Consider the following 20,694-nt stretch of genomic DNA (forward strand, 5'->3'; position numbering starts at 1 on the left):
ACAGCTTCTCTGGGCAGCCTGGGCCAGGGCCTCACCACCCTCATGGGGAAGGATTTATTTTTGCTTCTCATCTAAATCTCCTCTTTTTCAGTTTAAAGCCGTGACCCCTTGTCATATCACTCCAGGCCCTTGTCCCAGCCCCTCTCCAGCTCTCTCGCAGCCCCTCCAGGCCCTGGCAGCTGCTCTAAGCTCTCCCCGCAGCCTTCTCCTCCCCAGGCTGAGCAGCCCCAGCTCTCCCAGCCTTTCCTCCCAGCACAGGGGTTCCAGCCCTCGCATCATTGCTGGGGCCTCCTCTGGCCCCACTCCCACAGCTCCAGCTCTGTCCTGTGCTGAGGGCTCCAGAGCTGGACGCAGGACTCCTGGGGGGGTCTCAGTAGAGCGGGGCAGAGGGGCAGAATCCCCTCCCTCGCCCTGTGCCCACGCTGCTGGGGATGCAGCCCAGGGCATGGGTGGCCTGCTGGGTTGCCAGCGCACGCTGCTGGGTCATGCTGAGCTTCTGGTCACCCCGACCCCTGAGGAACGCCACTCCTCACAGGTCTCTACTTGGACATCAAGCCGTTGACCACAACTCTTTGAGTGTGACCATCCAGCCAGTTCCTTACCCACCAAGCGGTCCATCTGTCCAACCCATGTCTCTCCAGTTTAGAGACAAGGATATGCGGGACAGTGTCAAATGTTTTGCACAAGTCAGGTAGGTGACATCAGTTACTCTTCACGTATCCACCAACGCTGTAACCCCATCGTAGAAGGCCACCAAATGTCAGGCACGATTTGCCGTTAGTGAAGCCATGTAGTGGCCACGGCTGAAAGTCCCTCAGACAAGAGAAAGGTGAGATCATCCAATAATATTGCAGCGACAACCACGCAGGAGGAATATTCAGCCTCGTTCTTCGTGGTTTAAACTATTAAAACCTATTACACGAGTTAATCTGTGAGGAAGGGAGATCATCCCTGGTCCATGAAGAGACAGCAAGGTTCCTGCATGTGCCCAAGGGGCGTGTGTGTCATCATCTGACCCGAGTGAGCTGTGGAGCTACTCAATCTCGTGAAAGTACGCGACAGGTTGGCCTGCTAGATAAGAAAATCAAAATGTGGTGACTAAATTAAAACAGAAATAGGTGTGTCTCTTACATCTGGTCACTTGAGGGAGGAAACACCCTTTGCATCAGGCTGTGGAAGGGGCCACACCCCAACCGTGCAGACTTAAGGTTGCGGCTTCTGCCCGCCCTCCTGCTCCTGAACTTGAGATTCTGGGTGCGTTTCCAGGGCCAGAGCCTGTAAGGGGAAATCCCGTGTCCTGACGAAAGGTGTATATATAACAACTGCTGGCACCACGTGCTATTTTTAAGCTCCAAGATAAAATAGCGTCCTAATGGCTTGCTTTGGGAGGATTGGGCGACGGTTTGAATTTCAGGGCTGTCCCAGGCTACTCTGGGCTTCACAGAATCACAGAATAGTAGGGGTTGGAAGGGACCTCTGTGGGTCATCTAGTCCAACCCCCCTGCCGAAGCAGGGTCACCTACAGCAGGCTGCACAGGACCTTGTCCAGGCGGGTCGTGAATATCTCCAGAGAAGGAGACTCCACAACCTCCCTGGGCAGCCTGGGCCAGGGCTCCGTCACCCTCACAGGGAAGAAGTTGTTCCTCATGTTCAGACGGAACTTCCTCTGCCTCAGTTTGTGCCCGTTGCCCCTTGTCCTGTCACTGGGCACCACTGAAAAGAGCTTGGCCCCATCCTCCTGACACCCACCCTTCAGATATTTGTAGGCATTTATAAGGTCCCCTCTCAGCCTTCTCTTCTCCAGGCTGAACAAGCCCAGTTCCCTCAACCTCTCCTTATAGGGGAGATGCTCCAGTCCCCTCACCATCCTCGTAGCCCTTCGGATCATCGTAGGCTTAAAGATACCTCTCTCTCCTTAGTAAATCCACCTCTCTTCTCCTCTGGAACCTTCCTGCTAGGTGCTCTCCGAGACGGGGCAGACCCTGGTTCTAGTGCAGGACAGTAGTTCCTGTGCCTGTGGAGCAGACGCTGCAATACAACAGAAAGTGGTGGGTTCCTTTGGCGTTGTGTTGGTGAGTATGTCTGACCCCTGGGCTGGCCTGCTTTTGCCTTCAAAAACAACTTCTGTTTTTCGCCAAGCCCTGGATTTATTCCCCAGAAGAAAAACTTGAAGAGTCTGGAGCCTAGCCTTCGATGCGTGGTCACACAGGAGCAAACTATTGGTGTTTTAAGGCGAGAGAAGCTTCATTCTGTCAAGCAGCTGCTTTGAGAGCTCGCCCTGGTCCCAGCCAGGCACACCTAAGGATCATAAATCAGAGCAGGTCGCAGCCCTCTGATACGATAGATGTGTCCATTAGAAACTATGTGTTGCAGCAGGCAACTGTCCACCATAATCCACACATCCATATTCCATTGCACAAGGGGCTTCTTGCTTTACAAAACCTAAATCTGTAAACCCTGGGAGGTGGGCTACCACCAGCCCCAAAGCCATGGTTTTTTCCTTCCACTAAAAGGAATTAAATCTGTTTCTACAGCACATAGCATCGCAGGCCAGGCAGCTGTCTCCCATCACTGTTCTTCCATGCGCGTTGCTAGCTGAGAACAGGTTCTTCCACAGAATCACAGAATGGTCAGGGTTGGAAGGGACCTCTGTGGGTCGCCCAGCCCAACCCCCTGCCGAAGCAGGGTCACCTACAGCAGGCTGCACAGGACCTTGTCCAGGTGGGGCTTGAATATCTCCAGAGAAGGAGACTCCACAACCTCCCTGGGCAGCCTGGGCCAGGGCTCCGTCACCCTCACAGGGAAGAAGTTCTTCCTCGGGTTCAGCTGGAGCTTCCTCGGCTTCAGTTTGTGCCCGTTGCCCCTTGTCCTGTCGCTGGGCACCACTGGAAAGAGTCTGGCCCCGGCCTCCTGACCCCCACCCTGCAGATATTTAGAGGCATTTCCAAGGTCCCCTCTCAGCCTTCTCTTCTCCAGGCTGAACAAGCCCAGCTCCCTCAGCCTCTCCTCCTATGAGAGATGCTCCAGTCCCCTCCTCATCCTCATGGCCCTCCACTGGACTCAATTGTCTCATCCCCGTCTACAGCGTCTGCTTTGTGCTGTGTAGCAAACTCCTTGCACATCTTAAGCTGTTATGGTTTTTTACCCTATTATGCACAGCTGCTCAGTACACTGAGAACTGGGCTTCCTGATTTTCTTAGATCCTGTCTTGCTTCAGTTGAAGCCAGTTGAATTTTTATCACTGGCCTTGGAAGGAGCAGGATGGAAGAGAGCGTTTGTAGCTTAGCTTACATCTGAAGAACAAAATAACTTGCTGCTGACTAGAAGGAAGGAAGGAAAGGCAATATCTAATCCCAGCTGCACCTCTGTCCTCCACACAGGTGAATTGCCATAACTCTTCAGAAACCATCAATGTAAAGGCAGGATGAACTCCCACCTGGGCTTGTTCCCAGGTGAACAACTGACTGACCTGTTCTCTTAGCTGTTACTGTGCTGACAAGCCTAGCTTGCCTCGAAAAACCGATGGCTACCTTTTTTATTCTACCCAAGCTTAGCATGGCTTTTGTGGAGCACTGTTTCATAGGCAGCTTCCTTGTTTTAGTTTAAAATCTGATGTCTGCTCTTTGCTTTATGGGAGCAACTTTAGGACAGGCTGCATTTGTTGCCTCCCCGCATACTTCCCCTATGCAAAAATTCAGAATATCTCATTTATCTTTGTTTATCCCTCAAAAGAATATAACCTACTTCTCCACTTGCTTTTCCAGCTGCCTTTCCAGACTCCCTGAGTCCTCTCTCAGCTACATTTGGCCTGAAAGAGAGAGCAGCATGAACCCCTCTCCTCGATCCTATGGTAGACAAAGTCGGTGAGATGCTACAGGTGTGTCTGTCCTTGTAATAGCGAGGTGGGGGGTATTCTTTTTTGGGGGAGAGGTGGAGGGAAAAAGGTGTGTAGGCAATGGCTCTGCCCTTTCATCAAGCCAGACAGTGAAAGTGGATGGGGGAAAGGGACGGGGACCAGCTCATCTCCCTAACGAGTCACTCCTGGCCGGGCCCATTAGCCCAGCAGGGCAGGTGGAGCAGGCCAGCGGTTAGGCTGCTCTAAGCGCAGGCCTGACTCGGATCATGTGAATCACTTGTGGGCACGGAGGGAGCTGGAAAGGGAGAGCTCATTTCTGGCAAATGCTCGTTCATCACCACTTTGATGGGAGACAGTGCAAATGAAGAACGCTCAGTAATGTGGCAGGGTTTGGCTCTGCTGGTTCCAGGGCATTGGCAGCGAAAGCCTTGGAGAGAAACAGTAATGAACTGTGCAGCTTTCTCGCCCATTTATCAAGAGTTTGTCATTCTCTCCTCAAAGCACACGACATGATAGCCAAGGGCGAATGCTCCGCACGAGGAGCGCTTGGGAGGCAGGGCTGCTGGGGTTTGTCCTGGCTCCGCGGCGATGCTGCTTTAAGGGCTGCTTGTTGCTGAGGGCTTCGCTGTCGTTCCTCTGATCTCTCACTCATTTCAGACATGCAGCAGAGCCTTTGGAGGGGTCGTTTCCAAAAATGAGTGCTCGGCAGTGGTACTTAGTAAGTAATGAACCTGAACACTCTATAAAGAAAAAAAAAATGGAATCAGATCTATAAAATGGAGCAGAGAAGATATATAATATATTTTTATATAATATATTTTATATAATATATTTTTATATATTTTATATAATATATATTATATATTTTTATATAATATATTTATATATTATCTATTTTATATAATATATTTATATATTATATATTTATATATAATATATTTATATATAAAGTGGAGCAGAGAATCGCCTCAACACTTCCAGCAGCCCCCAAGAGACTCTCATTTTCAGGCAATTTAGGGTTCTGTATCCTTTTGAAAGTGAATGCCTGTAAGCAACTTGTAGAATTTGAATACTCTTACAAAACTAGCCTGCAACTTTCACTCCCATGCCGCAGTCTTCATTTCACGGCCGCTCGCCTATCATGAATCAGGCACACAAGTAGAAGTTAACTAGTCAGAGGGAGGCAGGACGCTGCTCCGGTGAGAACAAAAACGTTGTGGGTCACTGGCAGATATTCACCAGCCAGACAGGGCTGTTACACTCATCAAAGCTGACTCCAGCAGAATGGAAGGCATGGAATTTTGGCCAGGGATCCCTGCCGTCCCAGAGACCTGTCGAGTCTCTCCGACCCGTCATGGGATTTTGCCTTGCAGCTGGCACACCCCGTGATCTCCTGGTCTGGGGTCCGTCCGTCAGCTGTAACGCGATGCGCGGGGCTGAAGAGGAGGAGGAGGAGGGCTGCGGTGCTGCACTGAGGCCGGGGGATCGAGTACCACTGCTGAGGGTTCCACGGTCCCAGGAGCACCGGCAGAAAGCACGGCTCGAGCTGCTGTCCTGCATCGCAGGTCCTACTGTGAGTGACCCAGGGTGTGGGACGCTTCCCCCACACAACACACGGCCCAGAGCATGGACTTCTGCGTGCAGGAAGAGGAGAACCTGCAGAGGCTTGTCACGATGTAGTAGCTGATATTTGCATCGTTCTTTAGCGAAGCAGAGCCTTTCCCTGGGAAGTGCGGGGCAGCCTGGCCTTCTAGAGGGCTGAATCCTGCTCTTCTGCACTGGAGAGGGCTTTTAGCATCAGGCTGGCAGAGCTGATCTCTGCTCTAGCCTGGGCCTTCATAAACCAAGCCCGATTATTCTGAGGCGGAAAAATTGAGTCTGTGCTGTAATGCAAGAAGGAAATGTCCTCAGGAGTTTGCATGTAGCCTTGAGTTACCTTTTATAAATAGGTTAACAGCTGGAGGGCCCATGTTGGTTTAAAGGGAAAAGACATACAGTACATGCCCTATGTGATATGCTCTGTCCTAGCAATTCTGCCACTCTGTTGATTTATAGCTGGAGATTAAAGGATTTGCCTTTCAATCAAATTATTCTCCTCAAACTACCAAGTGGAGGAGAAAGGGGATTTTGATCACGTTCTCCGCTCTGTGCAGCTACCCCTGGTGCAGCCTTCTCCCTTGCTGCGCAAAACTTGCAGCTCCCAAATTACTCCTGATCACTTTGATGGTGATTTGCTATTTCCATCCTGCTTCTGGTGCACTGGACACTCAGGGGACGAGAGAGGGTGAGAGGTCTTTGGGCCCCAAGGAGCTTCCAGCCTGAACTAGATGGAGCATGTAACCAGGACTGACAAAAGCTGTGTGATGAGACAGAAGATGACTGATCTGGGGAGAAGCAATCTGCAAAGAGCCTGGCTCCATTAGGCCCTGCAGGTCAGCAAGAAGTTTCACGCAAGTCAGATCCCTCACCAGCTAGGAGAGTGTCTCAGGGGTCAGGGCTTAGTTTGTTTTAATTTTACCGTTCTCTTCCTTCCTCAGATGATCAGGGCTACGAGGATGAGGAGGGGACTGGAGCATCTCTCCTACGAGGAGAGGCTGAGGGAGCTGGGCTTGTTCAGCCTGGAGAAGAGAAGGCTGAGAGGGGACCTTGGAAATGCCTCTAAATATCTGCAGGGTGGGGGTCAGGAGGCCAGGGCCAGACTCTTTGCAGTGGTGCCCAGCGACAGGACAAGGGGCAATGGGCACAAACTGAAGCCGAGGAAGCTCCAGCTGAACCCGAGGAAGAACTTCTTCCCTCTGAGGGTGACGGAGCCCTGGCCCAGGCTGCCCAGGGAGGTTGTGGAGTCTCCTTCTCTGGAGATATTCAAGCCCCGCCTGGACGTGGTCCTGTGCAGCCTGCTCTGGGTGACCCTGCTTGGGCGGGAGGGTTGGACTAGATGACCCACAGAGGTCCCTTCCAACCCCTAATGTTTTGTGATTCTGTGATTCTGTGAGGTACAAGATAAGGCGCAGCGAGCAGCAGAGGAGGAAGTTCAGATCCCCCATCTAGAGGCTGGAAGGAGCAGATCTGAGGGTGCTGAGATGAAGGACACGGCTATCTGGAGGATTGCCATGCCTCTGTTTTGAGAGGTGCGCTGTCATTGCTTGGGCAAGATGAGGGGATTGTGAAAGGCAACCAAACCTCACGTCTTTTGAGTGTAGCACCTTGTCTCTGATGGCAGCTGGTGCCGGGCGCGCTGCGACAGGCCCAGCCAATTTGCCAGGCCAACGTGGGGGTGATCTCCTCACCTCAATCTCATCCCGCGCTCCGATTGCTGGACCGGTTGAGGCTCTGGGACGGGAGGTTGAATACACTTTGCATAGCACTCATTGTGACTATTCTAGGCATTCCTGGGACCCAACGGTCCACTCCCTTGCTGAGTCCTAATAAGCCAGTGGCAACACTTTCTTGTGGCAACGAGTTACTCAGGGTAATGGTACATGTGCAAATTAATGGTTTGGAATGTGCTGCTTTCTAATTCCTTTGTTTTTGTGTTACAGCAAAAACGAAATGGAAGGTCCCTGCTGTACCTTCCCTTGGCCATTCACTATTTTCTCTGGTTCTATCACAGAATTTCAGACTTTCTTTTTCTCTGAGGTGCTCAGTCTCTCAGTGCCTCATCATGTGTTCTTCTCTCTTCCACGGCTGCCCTCCCTGCTTTTGCTGAACTCTCGTGAATTCTCCAACTTCCTTGCTGTGGTGGGATGAGGCAGTACTATGGGTATTGTCTTTGGAAAGACTATGTTTACATGCATTTCCTACATCACTCGTCTGTGTTCCCATATTTTCATTACACTTCAGCTTATTTCTCTTCAATCTCTAACATCTTGTTGTGCCTTTTGCTCATAGACTAGGCAGAAGTCAGGCCAGTGCCAGTAATGCCCAAGTTCCCTTTCTGAAATGACACAGTCACTTTAGAAACCTGACTCCCATTAAATTCCCCTTGGTTCATCAAACGGCTGAGAGCACTTTGGCTGTCTGAAGAATTCCCAGGGCATTTTCTGTTCCTTTTTTTTCAGTTTGGGCAGCTAGTCCATTTGCTTGAACCCCGTGAAGGACATGTGGGATGGGAAGACCATACACGTGATGCCCATCCGCAGCTGTGCGGCCACGGCTGGTCCCGTTTTGCACACTCATCGGTTCAGACATGCAAATAAAGGGTGTGCGGCTTTCATTTATATGCTTTAGCTTTAAATATGAGCCACACATGAAAATTGCATGAAAAACATCTTTTCAGGCTAGAAGCAAGCCCTCTGCGTGGATTAAAGGCAGTGTGACATTAGAAGCAAGGACAGAGCTCAGCCTTTCTTGATCAAAAGCTTCTTTCCCCTGCAGCTCGAGCCGATGGAGGCAGCAGTATAGTCCCTATGCCAAACACTAATTATTCAGGTAGATACAGTACAGAGGAGGCAGAGATCTTCGTATGCTCACTGCAGTGTCCCCTGGGAGCCTCCTGAGAAGTCTTCTGACAAGCCAGAGATGGTCTGCTGTCCCCACAAGCCCCTCAGCACCAGCCAGTCGTGCCGGACGGGACTGGCTGCCCAGCACTTGAGCGGGCAGCACAGTCGTTTGCCTTTACCAGCTAACGAAGCCCACCCAGCTTAGCAGACATGAAGCACCGGGCTGTGGAAGCTGGACCTTCCAAAATATTCCACTGCGTTCCTTCACTGAGATGAGTGTTTTTCAGGCATGCAGTTGGAGAAGCTTTCTTGAATCTGCTCACAAACCCTGGCTGCCAGAGTGGAGTACGCGAACCAGAGAAAATCGGCTAACCCCTGAGAGCGGGGTTAGAGTGGTGATCTCCAAGGAATGATCTCGCATCCAAAACTGCAGTAGGAAAAAAAGGAAGGTACTGGCTGGGGTGAGGGCGTAACTGCTAGAAACTGGTCCAGAGGGGAAAATTGAAAGTGCATCACTGCGCTGCATGACATGGCTGCAGCAGAGAGCTACTTGAATTATATATAAAGCAGAGGCTGGATGACATTAGAATTAAAAGTTGCCTGAAAATGCTGAAGGATGAAACTCAATCTGTCATATCAAAATTTAATTACGATGTTGTTAAACCCGAGCTTTCTGGAAGGGACAAAGTAAACACAGTTTCTAGAAGACTGTTTCTTCCCTGGGACTCCATAACAGACCTGGAGAAGTGATTGCAAAATTTCATCATTGCCAGTAAAAAAAAAAAAAAATCCAGACAATATCCAAACCTTATGCTCAAAGGCCACAAGCTGCAATATTTTTTCTACATATCTTTATGCTCTCGCTTTAAAAAGAAATGAGAGCTGGGGGAAATGACAGCAGCTCTCATTACTACGGGTGAGAATTGCCATTTAAATTATTATTAATCTTCCAAAAATGAGAGACTTTAAGGAAGGGGGGAGGGGGGAGGGAGTGCACTCCAGTTGCTTGGAACAGAAATACAACTCGTTCATACAGAGCATGGAAAATAATGATAACCTGATGAAAAAAAATCTTGGCAGACTGCGAAATGCAGAAAAGGAAGGAGGGGAGAGAAAAGGCAGAAGACTGTAGAGAGTCTGAGCAGTTGTAGAAGTTAAACTCAGCAAGAAGGTTGCGAGACAGCCCCTGAGCAGCGTTTCACGAGAATCTTTGGGTAAAATGTGCTTTGGGGGGAGCAAGTAGGTATTTAGGGCCCAGCCAAGGAGGGCTGTTGAGGACTGAAGTATTATGTTGGTGTTTAATTTTTGCAGCCAAGAGGAGTTATCACAGAAAATAGCATGGCAGCAGACAGGCAGAAATTAAGGAAAATTTAGGCACACCTCTGTGAATCAACTGTAATTGGAAGCAAGCACCAGACAAGGATCCCGGCAACCAAATAGCCCAACTCAACTATTTTCAAGTTTTGGTAAGCTGAATGAATCACTATTAGCAGCACTTCGCTGTGAAGTGGTATCTGTATTAAAGACTGCCTTTTAAGGGGAAGAAAACAAACTCTGAAGGAATCAAAGCCCCCCCTCATCTCAACTACTCCCAAGTTATTTGACTTCAAGGTTTGCGGCAGCTGGGAAAATTAAAGGCATGAAATGCCACAAAATAAGTGATAAAGAGAGAAGTGATAAAGACTTCTATAAATAGAAGTCTTCAGTGCCAGCGTCAGTCAATAAGCAGAGAATCGTACAGATAGAGCGAGCTTGGGAAAAAGTAATCTTAGAGAAGGAGTCAAAAAGATTATGAGAGAGTCGTGAAGACAGAAGATCAGAAAGCTATGTTGCAATTAACTCATTTAAGAATGAAGTTGAATATCTTTGCAACAGATGCTGGCAAGCAAACCTTTAGGAACATAAAGATGCCATATGAAAGTGAGGAAGATACTGGCTTGAAAGCCCGAAATGACTCAAGAATTCTTTCCTAAATTAAAAACAATCCCCAAAGGTCATTACACATCATAAATACAGGCTACTGTTGCCGCTTCATATAAAATCCTCCAGTCCTCAAATAGCCCAAGCTCTGGAGTTACTCAAGTACCTCTGCGAGCAGCAGATTAGCTGAAGATACGTGGGATTGATTAAACCTGAAATTTCAGGTGACAGGGGAAACTGTAGAGGCAACAGGGAGTTTGAGGCGCTGCGGGGTCAGATAGTATCCAGACAAGTGTCAGAAGGTGTTCAAGGCGTTGTTAGCACATCCCTGAGCAGTGACCTTCAGGCCGTTCCTTCCAAGAGGAACATCCACAGTCCACGAAAGAAGCTACTGTAGTGGTGAGAGGAGCTTTTGCTGTGTGCAGTTCCTCAAGGCCCGTATCATTACTAAATCACTGTTTAAAGATTTTAGCAAAAAAGCCAGCTGGTGAACTGCAGACCGTGCTTGTGGTTTATATAAATCCCAAATGAAACCGGATGAAGCAAGGACAATGTTCAGATCCCGCTAACAGAGCACTTGGAAGCCTGCATGGTGCTTGCTGTCAGCCAGCAGAGAACCTCTCCATTTGAGCTGTGCGAATCTCTCATTGTAGAGTTTTGGAAAGGGACCTCTCCGTTTGAAGTTGTGTCCCATGTGGACATCCCGCCCGTATTTTGTTAAGTCAGTGTCAGCCCCAGAGCAGTTTACAAAGTCAGTGGATTAGTTGTCCTCTGTCTGAGAACAGGCTCTGATGCCTATTGTCTCCTCTACTTGGCCATGGAGTCTTGGGAAGAGAGAATAAGGGATAATCCATTTGTCACAGCTGTCAGGAGCGCGCTGCACAGAGCTTCACATGCAGTGCTGGCTGTAACCAGCCCGAGCAGTTCCCTAAACTTAGTACCTAAATCAATCCAGTGCTGTGGGAAAGCATCTGCTTTTGAATTAAATTATTCCAGAGTTGAATATTAGCAGTATTTTTTGCTAAACTTGAGCTGTCACCCTACCAGAGCACGATTAAATATGTCTGCAACAAATTCCTCAGGAAACCTGAGAAGTAAAATGTGAAACCACTGAGAAGAGCCAAACGACTTCAACGTCAAATTGCTGCTTCAGCAAATGGAAGCAGATTTGGAGCACTGGGGTAGTATGCAATTTCTTGGTTGAGAAGATGAGCCAGAGCCATAATGAATGTTTTGCCAAGCCTGTATCTGGTTTCAAAATCTTCCCACAGTCATCCCAAATAAGCATTGGTGAGAACGCAGTGTTATTAGAAAGGGGACAGACTAAGAACAGCCTGAGCATTAATGGATGAGTGCAGGTTTGGAACAGAGGCTTGTTAAACGGGGGGAACTAGCTCAAAGGTTTTAAAATGGGGTCACATCTCTTGCAAGAGCCGGAACGGGGAAAGCAGACTGTGTGCTGAGCACGGAAAGCAGAGCCCTGCAGCCTCGCGCCGCTGCCGCCTTCGACCCTCGCTCGTCCTCCTGATGCGCCCGCCGGGACGCTCCTCCGTGCTGCTCCGTGTCCTGCAGCCCTGGGAGGAGAGCTGCCTCCCTTCCCACGCGTGAGAGCTCGGCTCCGTCCGGCATACGTCCCTGCGTCCCCATGTGTGCGTGGGGATCCCCGGGGCTCACAGCCAGCTGATCCCTGCGGTGGTACTGTGGAGTACTGTGTCCAGTGCTGGGCTCCCCAGTTCAAGAAAGATGAGGAGCTACTGGAGAGAGCCCAGCGCAGGGCTACGAGGATGAGGAGGGGACTGGAGCATCTCTCCTAGGAGGAAAGGCTGAGGGAGCTGGGCTTGTTCAGCCTGGAGAAGAGAAGGCTGAGAGGGGACCTTGGAAATGCCTCTAAATATCTGCAGGGTGGGGGTCAGGAGGCCGGGGCCAGGCTCTTTCCAGTGGTGCCCAGCGACAGGACAAGGGGCAACGGGCACAAACTGAAGCCGAGGAAGCTCCAGCTGAACCCGAGGAAGAACTTCTTCCCTCTGAGGGTGACAGAGCCCTGGCCCAGGCTGCCCAGGGAGGCTGTGGAGTCTCCTTCTCTGGAGATATTCCAGCCCCGCCTGGCCGCGGTGCTGTGCAGCCTGCTGTGGGTGACCCTGCTTGGGCAGGGGGTTGGGCTGGGTGACCCACAGAGGTCCCTTCCAACCCCCACCATTCTGTGGTTCTGTGATTCTGTGGTACTGGACTTGTGCCACTGCCTCCAGCAGAGCCACCAGCTACAGCAGCCACAGCGCAGGGGAAACCCTCAGGGACAGCTCTGGCTCCTCTGACTCAGCTGCACAGAGACAGGAGAGGAAATTAAAAGGCGCGCGTGGTAGCCAGGTGGGGTGGGATACAGCACAGCCAAAGAGAAGAAAAGGGCCTGGCTGGAGAGCCGCCGGGCTGGCTCTTCCCAGTGCTGTGCGAGGGGACTGAGGTCACAGTCCCAAAGGGAAACTGGGCAGAGGGGCTGTGGTGCACCCAATTGTCCTCCTTTACTGGGCAAAAAGCTGTGAGTGTAATTACTGCTGCACTACCCAGTGTTAATTAAAGAATCACTGCCTCCAAAAACGCCTTCACATATTTGAACAGAGATCACCTATTTTTTTATTCTTTTTTTTTTGTGTGTGTCTGAGAGAAGCAGGTTGGTATTGGTCTTTGTCTCCAGTTTTAAACCTTAATCACGAAATAGGAGATTTAAGTGGCGGGAAAGCAGAGGAATACTTAAAGTTGGTGAGCTGGCCGCTAAATAAACTTTCCTGACTTGTTTAGAATCACAGAACCACAGAATCACAGAATAGTAGGGGTTGGAAGGGACCTCTGTGGGTCATCTAGTCCAACGCTTCTGCCAAAGCAGGGTCACCCACAGCAAGCTGCACAGGACCTTGTCCAGGCGGGTCTTGAATATCTCCAGAGAAGGAGACTCCACAACCTCCCTGGGCAGCCTGGGCCAGGGCTCCGTCACCCTCAGAGGGAAGAAGTTCTTCCTCATGTTCAGACGGAACTTCCTGTGCCTCAGTTTGTGCCCGTTGCCCCTTGTCCTGTCGCTGGGCACCACTGCAAAGAGTCTGGCCCCGGCCTCCTGACCCCCACCCTGCAGATATTTAGAGGCATTTCCAAGGTCCCCTCGCAGCCTTCTCTTCTTCAGGCTGAACAAGCCCAGCTCCCTCAGCCTCTCCTCGTAGGGTAGATGTTCCAGTCCCCTCATCATCCTCGTAGCCCTGCGCTGGGCTCTCTCCAGTAGCTCCTCATCTTTCTTGAAGTGGGGAGCCCAGAACTGGACACAGCACTGCAGATGAGGCCTCACTGGGGCAGAGCAGAGCGGAAGGAGAACCTCCCTCGTCCTGCTGCCCACACTCTTCTTGATGCACCCCAGGATCCCATTGGCTTTCTTGGCAGCCAGGGCACACTGCTGGCTCATGGTTAACCTGTCGTCCACCAGGACGCCCAGGTCCCTCTCCGCAGAGCTGCTCTCCAGCAGGTCCACCCCAAGCCTGTACTGGTGCCTGGGGTTGTTCCTCCCCAGGTGCAGGACCCTGCATTTGTCTTTGTTGAACCTCATCAGGTTCCTCTCTGCCCAGCTTTCCAGCCTATCCAGGTCTTGCTGAATGGCAGCACAGCCTTCCGGTGTGTCTACCACACCTCCCAGTTTGGTGTCATCAGCAAACTTGCTGAGGGTACATTCTAACTCTTCATCCAGGTCGTAGAAACTGAAACAAACTCTGCTGGTCTTCTGGTGAAGGCTGTAGGGCTGTATTCAGGCAGTAAACACCACCCAGGTCCCCGTGCTGCGTGTTACTGGGTGGCTGTGGGCCACCGGAGCCGAGGGGAAGGGCTGGAGCTGGGGACCTCAGAGGAATCGGGACCACCTGAGTCCCTGCAGCTTCAAAATTCTGTCGTTTCATTGCAGTGACGGGACAAAATACATACTTTTATTCTTTTGCTGACAAGGTTGTGCACCAAACTCCCCGTGTGCTGCCGCGGAGTCGGGCTTTGGGAGAAGAGAACCGGCAGCTTCGTCTGGCACGGCAATGAAAGAACATCGACGTGAGTATTGTTTCGAAGGTTCCTCAGAGGGTTAGGTTACAGGATAGGTCAGGAGAAATCTTGGAGGGATTGTGATGAAAGAGAGATTTTGAGTTTGTGTGGTAAACACGCCCAATTATTAAAGAGTATTAGGATGTGATTTGTAACCAAATATTACAAATATGGCTATTTATTCCCAAATGATCCTGTGGTAATCCCTTGGGGGTTCCCAGCCAGAACGCTCAGGCATGAAGAATGGAGAGATAATCTCTCTTCTAGCAGTTGATGACAGACAGCCTTTTGTTCAGAGAGGAAAATCAGGCCAAAACTGAACGAACAGCTCAAAAAAAAAGTTGTTAAGGGAAGGCTGGCGTATCCGCGACCTACTGCACAAAACCAAAATGGCACAAATGGGGTGCTTAGCTGTTTCGTTGCCATTCATTTCTTACTGAAAATACACTTAGCTGAAAACAATCAGCACATTTTTAAATGCTAAGGTTTGTTAAAAAAAACCCCAATCTTCTTTCCTGCCAGGACAGCTGAGGGGAGCTTAATCCAATCTCAGAAACGACATCCTGATGTTGCGCAGAGGCGAGCTCCGCAGCCTCCAGAACAGAGCTTTTTCAGCCCAGGCCTGCAGTGATTGTGTCTGGTTCTAATATTTCCAGGCCATTAATTTGAAAGCGTTTCAAGTTGCTAAACAAAGAGAAAGCATAAAATAGCTATTTATGTATATGTATAACGATGTGCGGTATAGGATTGCTACTATTGTTTCCTCATAAGGCGTTGTTGAAAATGAGTCGATGACGTTGCCGTCTGTCATCAAGGACATCGGGTGCCTGTGGTGGGTCGCTGCTCACCGCCGGCACGGCTCGGCGTGTGGTTGGGCGGCAGGTAGAGAAAGGAACACCAAGGGGGTGGCGGGGAAGGATTCGGGATGCTGCCGGACCCCACATCTCTAAAAGGCCAGGGCTTCCATGCCCGCGTCTGTTGTCTCCACCTCAAATATTCCCACATCTGTGGAAAGCAAGGCTCGGGGTTTGCTGAAAAGTAACTTGTCATCAGCCAGTTTGCTGATGACACAGAATTGGGAGGAGTGGTGGATACAGCGGCAGGCTGTGCTGCCATCCAGCGAGACCTGGACAGACCGGAGAGTTGGGCAGAGAGGAACCTGATGAGGTTCAACAAGGGCAAGGGCAGGGTCCTGCACCTGGGGAGGAACAACCCCAGGCACCAGTACAGGCTGGGGCTGAGCTGCTGGAGAGCAGCTCTGCGGAGAGGGACTGGGAGTGCTGGGGGACGACAGGGTGACCATGAGCCAGCAGCGTGCCCTGGCTGCCCAGAAGGCCAATGGTCTCCTGGGGTGCATTCAGAGGAGTGTGGGCAGCAGGGCGAGGGAGGGTCTCCTCCCCCTCTGCTCTGCCCCACTGAGGCCCCATCTGCAGTACTGTGTCCAGTGCTGGGCTCCCCACTTCAAGAAAGATGAGGAGCTACTGGAGAGAGCCCAGCGCAGGGCTACGAGGATGAGGAGGGGACTGGAGCATCTCTCCTAGGAGGAGAGGCTGAGGGAGCTGGGCTTGTTCAGCCTGGAGAAGAGAAGGCTCAGAGGGGACCTTGGAAATGCCTCTAAATATCTGCAGGGTGGGGGTCAGGAGGATGGGGCCAGACTCTTTCCAGTGGTGCCCAGCGACAGGACAAGGGGCAATGGGCACAAACTGAAGCAGAGGAAGCTCCAGCTGAACCCGAGGAAGAACTTCTTCCCTCTGAGGGTGACGGAGCCCTGGCCCAGGCTGCCCAGAGGGGCTGGGGAGTCTCCTTCTCTGGAGATATTCCAGCCCCGCCTGGCCGCGGTGCTGTGCAGCCTGCTGTGGGTGACCCTGCTTGGGCAGGGGTTGGGCTGGGTGACCCCCAGAGGTCCCTTCCAGCCCCCACCATTCTGGGATTCTGTGACACCTTTTGCCGTGTTTGTCCAGCTAGGCGTCTAACAAACATTAAGGATCATGAGTGCTACCGTTTTTACGAATGCTGTAGCAGTTCCATTTGTACAAATCCTGGCTGCTGTTATTTGAATATTTAAATTCTTCTCAGTAGAGGCTTGGTGAAACAGGGAAGTGCCCCAGGGCACTGGTTACGGTGGGGAGAGGACATGGTAATTCTCTGCGTCTCTCGGACTCCTTCAAGCGCTACGTCCTGCAAGTCCCTGTGTACGTACTGGGCCATGAAGAGCTGAAATATTTTGTTCTTTCCAGCTGAAAACAGCTTCTCCTCCTAGGCTGATTCGAGTGTCTTGTAATGGATGCTTCGAGCAACCTGATACCGTGAGTCAACTCAAATCCAGCCCTGGCTGAGCTGGCTGCCCGGAGATCTGCTGCAGAGGCGGTTCTTGATAGGCCTGGTCTGCTGGAGATGGAGCAGCTCTCGCCGCAGCACAGAGGCAGGGGACTGCAGGAAATTATGGCAAAGACCAGCTCTGTTTGGAAAGAACCGAGTTATTTACGAGCGGGTGGGCGTCTGCATACTTTTGTCAACAGCATCATCATGCTAGGGAAAGAAAAGTCTATTCTAGCTGTCCTGTGGGGAGGGAGGAGAGAGAGCCTAACTCACTGTGCAAGGACCTCCTCATCCCTTCCAGCAGGAATAAAAAGCATCCGAACCCCAATTTTGCCGTCGAAGTATTCGGCGAGGCACGGAAGCTCCTGCTCCGTTTTAGCCAAAAGCAGAGTGTGGGCTCTTGGCCGCAGCAACGGGCGAGGAAGCTGCTCCAAGGCCTGTTAACCTACTGCTTTTTGTTTTTCTCAGGCTTTCTTCTCGTGTCCCCAGCACCAGGCAGGAGGGTGTGAATGCGCGGAGCGGGGTTTGCTGCTGTGTCTGTGAATGTTCCTTCTGCAGCCCTGGGTCAGAGCCCAGGCTCAAATCCAGGCTCGCTGCTTTGACTCCGCGCAAACACGCCGCTGACATAAAAAGGACTCGTGCGCCCATCTGGGGAAGAAAAGAGGCAGCACAAGAGCGTTTGGCTCCCAGTCCAGCTCCTGCCTCGCGGATACGAAATGTCCGGGTTGCTGCAAACCGCCTGCTGCCTTCAGCCACGCTCTGCGCAGCTCCGCGTCCGTGCCGCTCCCCGCAGCTCTGCTGCACCAGCCCGCTGGAGCAGAGGCAGGGCTGGTGGAGAGATGCTCTGGCAGGCAGAAGCAACGCTGCCTCGACCACGCGACGTGTGTGAGGAGAGGGAAACGCAGACGAGAAGGTGAATGAGACCCTGAGGCTCGGTGACTCTCCTAAGCACCGTGGTGCATCCAGACCGCTGTACGGCTCAGGAGCCGGTGAGTGGTCATCAAGAAAGATGAGGAGCTGCTGGAGAGAGTCCAGCACAGGGCCACGAGGATGAGGAGGGGACTGGAGCATCTCTCCTAGGAGGAGAGGCTGAGGGAGCTGGGCTTGTTCAGCCTGGAGAAGAGAAGGCTGAGAGGGGACCTTGGAAATGCCTCTAAATATCTGCAGGGTGGGGGTCAGGAGGCCGGGGCCAGACTCTTTCCAGTGGTGCCCAGCGACAGGACAAGGGGCAACGGGCACAAACTGAAGCCGAGGAAGCTCCAGCTGAACCCGAGGAAGAACTTCTTCCCTCTGAGGGTGACGGAGCCCTGGCCCAGGCTGCCCAGAGGGGCTGGGGAGTCTCCTTCTCTGGAGATATTCAAGCCCCGCCTGGCCGCGGTGCTGTGCAGCCTGCTGTGGGTGACCCTGCTTGGGCAGGGGGTTGGGTGGGGGGTCCCCAGAGGGCCCTTCCAGCCCCCAACATTCTGTGATTCTGTCTCAGCCCATCATAGCCCAAGCACTGGAGGGCTCTGCAGCGTCAGGGTCCTGCCCGGGGGCTCCATGTAGCCCACCCTCTCCCTCACACGGGCTGGACAGCTCAAACAAAGCGCAGACCTCAGCATCCCGCGGTTCCCAGCTGGGATCCCAGGCACAACGTGAAGGCTTCGGGCACGGCAGCTCGGCAGACAGCCGGCGATGAAGACAGGGAGCATGGCAGATATGGCCTTCAGCTTCCGCACAGCTGCTCCGCGTCTCGCGGGGCCCGAGCGTCGGCACAGCCCGGGGTCAGCAGGTCTGCTGGCGTCCAGCAAAGCCCACGCGGAAATTCCCAGAGAGTTTCTTTCTCCGTGAGGCACTGCTGGTTGTTTCTCTTCCAGTCCCAGCACCCTGTGAGCCAAAGCCTGCGCTCCTCCGTCGGCCAGACTCCCCCTGAAACCCGCCTCTCCCAGCAGCTGTGGGGTTGCTCTCCCCCTTCTCAGTCCCCTCCACTGGGCACGGGCACCGCCAGCCAGCCGGCTTCCATGCTTGGATCAGGTCCCCGCTGCCAGGAGTTTCCTGGTGTTGAGAGGGATCCATGTCCTTCTGTGGAGAGGGACCTGGGTGTCCTGATGGACAACAGGTTGACCATGAGCCAGCAGCGTGCCCTGGCTGCCCAGAAGGCCAATGGTCTCCTGGGGTGCATTCAGAGGAGTGTGGGCAGCAGGGCGAGGGAGGGTCTCCTCCCCCTCTGCTCTGCCCCAGTGAGGCCCCACCTGCAGTGCTGTGTCCAGTGCTGGGCTCCCCAGTTCAAGAAAGATGAGGAGCTGCTGGAGAGAGCCCAGCGCAGGGCTACGAGGATGAGGAGGGGACTGGAGCATCTCTCCTAGGAGGAGAGGCTGAGGGAGCTGGGCTTGTTCAGCCTGGAGAAGAGAAGGCTGAGAGGGGACCTTGGAAATGCCTCTAAATATCTGCAGGGTGGGGGTCAGGAGGCCGGGGCCAGACTCTTTGCAGTGGTGCCCAGCGACAGGACAAGGGGCAACGGGCACAAACTGAAGCCGAGGAAGCTCCAGCTGAACCCGAGGAAGAACTTCTTCCCTCTGAGGGTGACGGAGCCCTGGCCCAGGCTGCCCAGAGGGGCTGGGGAGTCTCCTTCTCTGGAGATATTCCAGCCCCGCCTGGCCGCGGTGCTGTGCAGCCTGCTGTGGGTGACCCTGCTTGGGCAGGGGGTTGGGCTGGGGGGTCCCCAGAGGGCCCTTCCAACCCCCAACATTCTGTGATTCTCTGTGAGGAATTGCTTTCCACGAGCTCCAGCTGCTGTTTCTCAGCGTGCAACAACAGCGAGCGAGCCCTCCAGGCCTCGGCGGCTCTGCCACCGCCTCCGTGGGCGACAGCCGCTTGCCCCTTTGAACCCGGTTCGTGCCGTGGCAGAAACAGTCGTGCCTTTGTCTCCTCAGTCTGAACGTCTTTATTCTGACTGTCAGCTATCCAGGCAAGGGACGGTCTCCTAGGCCACGGGCTCACGTTCATTTTGCAAACAGCTGCCGCAGTTTAAGATAATGCCCTGCTCCTGCTGTCCCCTTTCCGAGCTGCTGTCCCCTTTCCAAGCTGCTGTCCCAGCTTCTGCTGCCCGCCGGAGCTGGTGGACCCGGAGCTGAGAGTGGTCCCTTCTCTGCTTCGAAGCCCTCGGCGGAGCTCGCTGCCGCAGCACAAAAGGCAGGTTGAAATGTCGGAGCAGATCTTGCCTGATGTGAGTTTGGGGTGAAATCCCCTAGGAACGGGCCCTGGCTGCAGAGTGGGGTCAGACCAGCCGTGGAGCAGGGTGTTCGTAAGCGGGGAGAGCCCCACGCCATGGCTCGCTGCCCCCAGCACCCCGTAGCCCCATGACCTCTGGCGCTGAGGTTGGTTGCTGTTGTGGCTCTGAACAAAAACAAGATTGTGACCGATTCCGATGGTCCCACCAGCGCAGCAGCCAGCTAAAGGCTCAGCTGGGAGCAGCTGGGAGCAGGAATACATTCAAGAGCCTCAGCAGGATCCAAAACACATCTGTGCGCAGCCGTAGCGTGCGTGCCTGTGCGTCTGCGTGTGCGCACGTAGAGCCCGTGAGCAACAAGGCTGCCATCTCCAGCAATGCTTCTGCTGCTATCGCAGAGCGACTTGGGGCAACCATTTCAGCAGGCGGTGCTGTAAATGGTGGCTCTGCCCCGGTGATCTCTCTTTCACAGAATTTCACAGAATGTTTGGGGGCTGGAAGGGACCTCTGGGGATCCCCCAGCCCAACCCCCTGCCCAAGCAGGGTCACCCACAGCAGGCTGCACAAGACCACGTCCGGGGGGGCTGGAATATCTCCAGAGAAGGAGACTCCCCAGCCCCTCTGGGCAGCCTGGGCCAGGGCTCCGTCACCCTCAGAGGGAAGAAGTTCTTCCTCGGGTTCAGCTGGAGCTTCCTCGGCTTCAGTTTGTGCCCGTTGCCCCTTGTCCTGTCGCTGGGCACCACTGCAAAGAGTCTGGCCCCGGCCTCCTGACCCCCACCCTGCAGATATTTAGAGGCATTTCCAAGGTCCCCTCTCAGCCTTTTCTTCTCCAGGCTGAACAAGCCCAGCTCCCTCACTCTCTCCTCCTAGGAGAGATGCTCTTTCCTGAGCCG

General features: G+C 52.9%; 1 long non-coding RNA gene across 1 annotated transcript; it reads left to right on the plus strand.

The window, feature by feature from the left end:
• Positions 1 to 1,981: 1,981 nt before the first annotated feature.
• LOC142361074 (uncharacterized) lies at positions 1,982 to 8,660 on the plus strand. Its single transcript, XR_012763604.1, has 3 exons — positions 1,982 to 2,048; positions 3,765 to 3,877; positions 8,583 to 8,660. It is a non-coding gene; the product is annotated as an uncharacterized LOC142361074 (long non-coding RNA).
• The last annotated feature ends 12,034 nt before the right edge of the window (positions 8,661 to 20,694 follow it).

Source organism: Opisthocomus hoazin, chromosome 4, assembly GCF_030867145.1.
Source record: "Opisthocomus hoazin isolate bOpiHoa1 chromosome 4, bOpiHoa1.hap1, whole genome shotgun sequence".
Classification (NCBI taxonomy): Eukaryota; Metazoa; Chordata; class Aves; order Opisthocomiformes; family Opisthocomidae; genus Opisthocomus; species Opisthocomus hoazin.